The sequence below is a fragment of the Saccopteryx bilineata genome, chromosome 3 (assembly GCF_036850765.1).
Source record: "Saccopteryx bilineata isolate mSacBil1 chromosome 3, mSacBil1_pri_phased_curated, whole genome shotgun sequence".
NCBI classification, from domain to species: Eukaryota; Metazoa; Chordata; class Mammalia; order Chiroptera; family Emballonuridae; genus Saccopteryx; species Saccopteryx bilineata.
This window is the reverse complement of record NC_089492.1, coordinates 99,769,231-99,777,978: the sequence shown is the minus strand read 5'-3', so window position 1 is coordinate 99,777,978 and position 8,748 is coordinate 99,769,231.

Genomic DNA, 8,748 nt, shown 5'->3' with positions numbered 1-8,748 from the left:
AATGTCTGTCACCAGGTGGATAAATAAACAAAGTGGTATATCCATGCAATGGAATAGTATTTGGTCATAAAAAGGAATGAAGTATTGATTCACAGTATAACATGAATGAACCTTAAAAACATTATGTTACATGAAAGAAGTGAAATGATTTGCCCAGTGCCTAGAGGTGGTAAGAATTCAACAGGAATTAGCTAGCTATTATTATTATTACCATAATGCTTCATCGTCTTCCTCTTTCCCTCCTCCTTCAGCTCATGCCCATAGGTCTTCTGGTTGGAATGGCTTAACGATCCTAATAGAGACTTTTTATGGAGTGCCTATTATGTACTAAAGCTTTATGTATGTTAATAACAGCCTTTATATCTACCCAATACTGAGAGACTATTACTGTCCCCACTTCAAAGATAAGGAAACTGAGCTCAGAGAAGTTATGTGCCCAAGGCCAAGCAGCTGGGAAGAGGCTGAAGCAGAATTCAATGGAATCTAAGCCCTTGCTCCTTCAAATTGCCCCAGGCTGCCTCTCGGACTCCTCTTTCCTTGCCTTACGCCCACACTGTCTATAAACCCAGATTTCCACCTCTGTTTTAAAAACACAAATTAGTTCACCCTGGCCAGGTAGCATGATTGGTTAGAGCATAGTTCTGACATGCAAAGGTTATGGGTTTGATCCCTGGTCAGGCCACATACAAGAGCAGATGATTCTCTCTCTCTCTCTCTCTCTCTCTCTCTCTCTCTCTCTCTCCCTTCCTATCTCTCTAAAAGCAATTAAAACAAAAATTAGCCTGACCTGTAGTGGTGCAGTGGATGGAGTGTTGACCTGGAGTGCTGGGGTCGCTGGTTTGAATACCCACCCTTGCCCAGTCAGGAAGCAAATGTGAGTGGATGCTCTCTACTTTCCTTCCACTTCCACCTTTCTCCCTCTCTCTCTCCTTTCTCTAAAATCAATAAATACAATCTTTTAATATAATAAATAAATAAATACACAATTTGTTGAAGTCATCCTTTGCTCAAAATCCTCACTTAGAATAAAATCTAAAATCTTAGCGAGGTCTACAAACTCCTACATTACCTGTGGGAGCCTCCCTCCCTGGCCCACAACCCGTTTTCTTTCTGACCTGACTCCCACCTGTCTCATCTCGCTCCAACCACACAGGCCTCCTTGCTGTCCTTAACCATGCTGGGCCTCCTCCTGTCTCAGGGCCTTTGCACTTGCTATTCTTTCTGTCACGCTCTCCTATGTGGCCTGTTTCCTTCTCTACTAAGTGTCACCTTATAAGGGTCCACCCTGACCACCCTTTCTAAAACAACAGTCCCATCTGGAATTTGTTATTTCTCATCCTACTTTATTTTCCCTAGCATTTGTCATTCTTTGACATACTTTAAATGCTGTGTTTTTATATGTATATATATTGTCCTTCCTTCTTAGACTCTAAGCTTCACAACTAATCAATAGGCACTCAATCTGAGGGGTGTCAGGAAGGTCCAGTGGGGGGAAAGTCTGCCCCCACTAAACTCTCCCAACCACATGGGCCTTAAAATCAGAGTGGAAACTGCTTTTCTTTGGAAATTCTAAATAGAGCTGCACTGTTCAATATGGCAGGCAATAGCCATATGGGGCAATTGAAATTTAATTGAAATTAAACAAAATTTAAAACTCACTTCCTCGGTCACACTAGCCATATTACAAGTACTCATTAGCCACATGAAGCTAGGGGCTACTGTAGTGAACAGCACAGAGTATTTCCATCATCGCAACATTCTGGTAGACAGCACTGCTGTCCTAGAGTGTTCTGTTAAAACACAAACAACTAAAGAAGGAAGCCTCTATCATCTGACCCTTGAAGGGTTGACCTTTTGCAAAGCAAGTCCTTAGTACACAACCATGATACCCTTGGAGGCTCTCCCTCCCCTCACAAGCCAAAAGAGTCCAGTATATTTCAGAACAATCACTCAGACCAGGAGACTGTACGTGCCAGTGGAGGGGAAATGAAGGGACTGCCCACAGCATGGTGGCACCTCACAGCCCCCATGCCCGGTAGCCTAGGACCTGCCTCCTCACACCTAGACATAGACCCTCACACCAAGCCCTCTGCTTGTTCCTGTCTCCACAGCTGTGGTACCACATCTAGCCAGTCACCCACACCAGAACGTGGCATCCTCCTGAAGCCTGTCTCTAGCTTCCCTCTCTACCCCTTTCCTCTAAGGCTGCCCGAATCTAACGACCGCTTTCTAACCATGCCTAGGCATTGCCCACCTCTCTGTCTTTACCGCCTGGCAACTCAAGTTCCCCCCTCTCACCTGGACAGCAGGTGAACCAGAAGCGCCAGCTACTCCTCCTCCCAGCCAGCACTCCCCAGACCCAGCTTCTTAAACACTTAGGTCATCACACCCCTCCTGCCCAAAGACCCTGAATGGTTCCCTCAACCTCAGTTCAAATCCAAGCTTCCCAGCATGCTCTTTGAGGCTCTGCCTCCATGCTCACCATTCCTCAGTTGTTCTGTAGTCCTCTGCTTCCTCAGCCTCAGCCAATCCCAACCTCACGCCCCCACCCTCCCAGCCCCAGCCCTCCAGGAACCCTGTGCAGGACTCTGTGGGAGTACAGCGCACACTGCCCTATAGCTCTGTCTTCCTCTCTGGTATGCACGTTCCTAAGCAAGCACTGTCTCATTCCTCTGCACACCCCAGCCTGGCTGCTAGAAGGGCCTTAATTAATGTGCGAAAACCCCAGACCTCCGAGAGCTGGGGACTGTTCTCTCCCACTTGACAGATGAAGCAGATGGAGCTCGTGTATGGTGGGGCCACTATAGCACTCACACCCGCACCCCAAGCCAGGGTGGAGTGCCCAGCTGTTCACGGGGGGGGGGGTGCCCAGCTGTTCACGGGGGTGGGTGCACAGCTTCTTGGCAGACATGGCCTCTCGTGGAGTTTTTCCTCTTATTAAACTTATGCAGGCTTTTTCTGAATATCCAAACTGTGGACATTGAATTCCAGTTTGTACAAATGGAAAGGTTCCTCCCAACCTTCCTTCCCAGTCCCACTCAGCAAAGCTGACCGCTTGGTAACCGCTTTGTGTGAGGAGTTCTAGAAATTTGACTGTGCAGGTCTATCTATAAACATTTACACACACACATTCATACACGGTTTCAGTTCACTGAAGGGGGCCGTGCTGTGCCCGCTATTCTCACTCGGCGTGCCAGCTCCTTCTTTTAAGGGCGGCGTGGCATTCCATGTGTGAGGGCCCCGGTGCAGCCGCCAGCCCTCCGCATCATTTCCCTCTTGTGCACATCCTCACACACAGACCCTTCAGAGAGTGTTCCCATCAGCGAGTCCCCAGGGGCAGCACTGCTGAGCTCTGGGGCAGCTCCCTTGTATCTGCGGAGATAATGTGCATTTACAACCTTGAGATCTGCCATCCCAGCAACCCTCCAAAAATGTTGCACTAAATGTTGCACCTCTCTCAGTGCCTCAGAGACCGTTTCTACCCCAGTTCACTCCCCGTATGGTGGTTCTTGATTTCCAGAGTCCATGGAACACGGGCTGTCGCTTGGCGTCTGGCCTTTCTCTGTGTCCTGTCCTGTTCTCTAGTCCTCTAGTGGCTAAACCCCACCCCCACCCCCACAGCCTCCAGGTTCTTGGAGGGCAACCCATGGCTGTCCACCACCCTAGCTGGTGCCAAAGACTCAGGCTGTCCCCCAGAGCCCCAGGCAGGTGGGTCAGTCCCCACCCGGCTCAGGGCACCTGGGGCTTGAGGGCAAGGAAGTGGGGAAGTTCTCTCACTAAAGTTGTGACTGTCAGTGGGGGCAGCAGAAATCCTGAGAGACAACAGTGTTGTCAGTGGGGGTTGTGAGATGGTGTAGGTGCATCTGTGTGAGAGCATGTGGGTGAATGTGTGTGCAGGAGTGCGTCTGAGCATGCACCAGTGTGCGTGTGTGTCTCAGGGACGGTTGTGTCAAGCGTTACATAATGGAGGCACTCCCTGGGGCCAACAAACCGCAGTGGTGTAACTGCCGGCTGGCTGGGCCACCAGAAGGAAAGGAGAGAAAATGTAAACACATTCTGGGCCTTTCCCTGACCCTCCCCAAGCAGGTCCTAGACAGGGTGGCTCTTCCAGTTCTTCACTCCCACCACCTTGAGACCTGTGGGCTAGCATAATGCCGGTGGCCGAGGCCAGGCAGGTTCAGGTCGGATTAGGGCTGACGGCAGAGAAACTGGAGAGTCGGAAAGCACTGGGCCATTTCGTTTATATTAGAGTCTCACAATGGCGGACAAGCACACAAGCAGGGAAGACTGCTTCTAAGGCAAATGAATAGCAAAAATGGGCCCTCACAGGGGTGGGCGGGCAGGCGGGTGGGCAGGCAGGCTGGCAGGCAGACAGGTAGGCAATCCGCAATCCACCATCCCCTCTGAGCACAAGCACCTGTAGCCTTACCTAGACCATACACAGGTGGCTCTGCCACGTGCTCACGCACTAATCAGGCAAAGTGCTTGCAGCCAGTAAACCAGGGAGCAAGCCTAACACAGCTGTTTGCCCCACAGCTAGCCTTGGAGGCAGTGATAATGGAGGCCAAGAAGACTGAGGCCAAGGGATAGGACCAAGAGGAGAGCCGGGCAAGGCCAACCTGTGCTTCTCCTGGGTCTGTCACAGGCCGTGCGCCCCCCACAAAGGAAGCATGCTGCCTTTCACACCTCAGAGCTGTACTCTTCAGTGCCCTCGGGGGCTCCGTTTGTCCTAGAAGCCTCTGCCAGGCATTGGAGCCCATCACCCTGCAGTGAACCAGTGTGCCTGGCTGCTCATCTTCTCCCATTCTTGGGTGACCTCAGGGTGCAAAGGAGCACCTCCTCCCTGCCTCCCACACCTCGTCTGCAGACTGGCTCCGTGCCTTCCAGCCAACTCCCAGCTGCTCAGTGCTCAGCACCACACTCTAGGCTCTCTCTTCCAGGAAGCCTCCCCTGCCTGCTCCAGGACAGTTCTTTCTCTCTATGCTGAACTCCTGATGTACCTCTAGAGGCACAGCCTGGCATCTGGCCATGTACAATCATCCCTTGTTCTCCAGTTGTTCACTTTAGGACTAACGGGCACAATTTATGTATTACCTTCTCTGCCAAACCTGGTCCCTTGAAGTGCCCTCATTATCACATGTCATCCTCCCATCAACCCTAGCAGGTAGCATTCTAACCACCATTACATAGCCGAGAACCCAAGCAGAGAGAGATTAAGTGAATTATCCATGGTTACAGCTACACCTAAAAGATTCCGATGGCAGAGCCTGTGTTCATAACTTCCCATGGCCAACCTCCATGCCCTCACATCTCTAGGCTCTTGGAAAGCCTCTTCCATGTCCCATCACCCCAGACATGGAGCCAGCCGGGCGCCTACTAGATGCTCAAATAAAGGTAGTGGCTCACTCAGTGGCTGGTATATAGTTGATACCGTTAATTGCTACTTGACTGGATAACTGGTTGAACAGAATGGAATGGAATCTTTTACTCAGAACAATAAGTGATCTGTCAAGAGCAGGGTTTTTGGACTCACACAACTCTTTAATTGTACACAACTCATGAATCCCTCTGAGCCTCAGTTTCCTCATCTGTAAAGTGGGAATGGTCATCGTGTCTTCCTCATAAGGTTATTGCAAGGATTACATACAACATTGTGATTGCTTGGCTCGGTGCCTGGCATGAGTTTGGTAGTCAATAAATGTCTGTTGCTGCCACATACCCCTTTTCAGTGGTACTTATGGACAAACCTCGTTCCCTGTTTTCCAGATGAGGAAATGGAGGCCCAGAGAAACACCTTTCCCGAGATCTTGCAGGGTCTGGATTGCAACTGCAAATTACTGATTCCTAAGCTGACTCTTGCCAAGACAGGCCAACATTTTCCATCTAGGACAGTGTGGGTGGGGTCAACTGAAGGAAGATATCTTTCTAGACTTGAAAAAAGTTTCTTCCCTGGCCAGGTAGATCAGTTGGCCAGTGTCATTTCAATACACCAAGGTTGTGGGTTCGATCCCCAGGCAGGGCACATACAAGAATCAACTAATGAGCCCTGGCTGGATAGCTTGGTTGCTTAGAGAGTCATCCTGATGCACAGAGGTTGCCAGTTCTATCCCTGGTCAGGGTATATACAAAAACAGATTGATATTTCTGTCTGTCTGTCTGTCTGTCTGTCTCTCTCTAAAATCAATTTTTTTTTAAAAATCCACCAATGAATCCATGAATAAGTGGAAGGACAAATTAATGTTTCTCTCTCCTCCCATCCTCTCTCTATGAAAATCAAGCAATAAAAATATTTTTTAAAACATTTTCTTTTTTTTTAATTATTTATTTATTCATTTTAGAGAGGAGAGAGAGAAAGAGAGAGAGAGATAGGAGGAGGAGTGGGAAGCATCAACTCCCATATGCGCCTTGACCAGGCAAGCCCAGGGCTTCGAACCAATGACTTCAGCATTCCAGGTCAACACTTTATCCACTGCGCCACCACAGGTCAGGCCTAAAACATTTTCTGATCAGCTCAAGGATAGTGGGATAGTGTCTTCCCATCCCAGTTAGGGGAGGGGTTAATCAGGGAGGGCTTCCAGAAGGAGGTAGATATCAGTGCAACTCTGACCCTTAAAGGAGGAAAACAGTGTGGCACAAGCTGCAATTACTTGGAGGTGGATTTGCTTGAGCCTGCATGCACCTCACCTGTGCTGGGTTTCCCTCTGGCAGAAGAGAGGGCCTACAGGCATGGCTCTCTCACAGCGTAAGGGGCCAGTGGGATGGGTCCTTCCTCCCGTCCTCATTCACCAGAGCTTCAGACTAATTTGAGTAGTGCTAACCCTACCACCTCAGGTGACCTTCCCACTAAAATGTCAGTTCCTGGATTTTTGTGTGTGTGTGTCTCTTTTACTGTGTTCCCAGTGCTTAGAACAGAGCCTGGCATATAGGCTTAACGATGCTTAACGAATGCTTGAAGGAATGATTACATTACCTTTAACTTCCTTCCAATTGCACATTCATACCAAGTATCTTTACTCCTGCCCTATTATGTCCAGCCAGCAGTGCCCCACCCCACTGTATCATGCCACCTCTTGCAGAAGGGCTTCCAGGACAACATAGACCTGCTCGCCACACAGCCTCCCTTCTCGTACCTCATCACAGTGCAGTGGGTACCCAATCACTTAGCTCAGGTGAATTTCAGAGGAGGAAGGTAGGTGGGAAGGCCCGCCATCTGGGTCTACATAGAAAGCAGGTGTGGAAAATCCAAGGCTCGGAAGATGGGGGCTCCTGATACTGACTGGTTTGTCAGAGGCCTATACTTGCCTCCTCTAACCAGCAGGGCCTTTTGTTCCCAATTTAACTAAGCCAGGCCTGTGGCAGGGGAGCACACTGGAAGCAGGGGGTGTGGACTGCTCAACCCCAGGAAAGCCAGAGACCCTGCAGCCAAAGCTCGCCTTGGAGGCTTCTAGTGGGCTGGGAGGTTCCGGTTTCCCTTGACTTTGGGATCCTTCCCTGAGAGTTCTTTGTAGATGTTGTCACCAAGCAGCCTTTGTGTGTGTCCTTATAAGTATTCAGGAGGGAGGAAGAGAGAAAATTCTCATACCAAGGTGGAAACCCAAACCAGGAGACAGGTGAGTAAAACCTAGAAAGCTAGAAAGCAAAGATGACTCAGGAGACAGCTGTGGTCCTGGCCAAAGTCACAGACAGGGCAGGGCAGCAGGAAGGAAGGGGGAGCCCAGGGGAGAGGGTGAGGTGGCCTACAGCCAGTGCTGTTGTCATCCCCTGCCCCCAGAGGAAGCATCCTGCCTGTTCACCATGGCCTGTGAGGTCCTGAGGGCCCAGAATCACATCATCATCTACCTCTGTTCCCTTCAACGGCTGAGCCCATGTCATCACCCACCCTGGGGGGAGGGGATGGTCCATGAACTGAAATGGCTGGCTTCCCTCAGCTGTAAAACTGTCTACTGTACAAGAATTAAATGACATAAAATATACCACATCTGATGCACAATGACACGACATACTGTCAGGGCCTCCCTCTCTCCCCCACTCTGGACCAGCCCTGCAAACCTTCCTGTGGTCACTCCTTCTAGCCAGAGTCCCCAGAGAGCCTGCCTGGCACTGGCCCCTGCAGAGGAGCAGGAGACTCCCTGCTCCGGTGGGTGGGTGAGCTTGCAGCCCTTGTGCTGTCTGGAAGGTTCTTCTGTGTCCCTTGGCCCCTATTCACCTCCTGCTTCTTCTCCACCCAGCTTCCTCCAGAACCTCCATCCACGGATACTTCAGCACAGCCATACCTGTCCCCAGCAATCGCTGTCCGCCTGCTACTCCCACTGTGACCTTGGGTAACTTCCTCCCCTCGTCTGTTATATCCTGTTTCCTTCAGGTCCCAGTGGAAGTTTTGTTTCATGAAATGGCCTCCAAGTTTCAAAAGGATATAGGAAGCCCATTTAAAAGATAGAATACGCTATCTTTTAAAAAATCTCTACCTCTACTTTAAGAGAGGGTTCCCCGTGTTACAGAAGCAGAAACTGAGGTCCAGGAGAAGCGCATGCCGTGCCCCAGGCCGCCAGCCCCCCACCTTCAGGGCCCTCCCTCTGTCTGCACTGGGCACATTGCAACTTTGAGTTCTGGGCTGTGAGGTGGGCCAGAGACATTCCAGCCCAGGGGTGACCAGGGATGATTAGAAAAAAGGTGAGTAAACTTTTTTTTTTTTTGAGGTAAGTGAACATTTTAAAGGCTCTAATAAAAAGACTGGCCCTGGCCGGATGA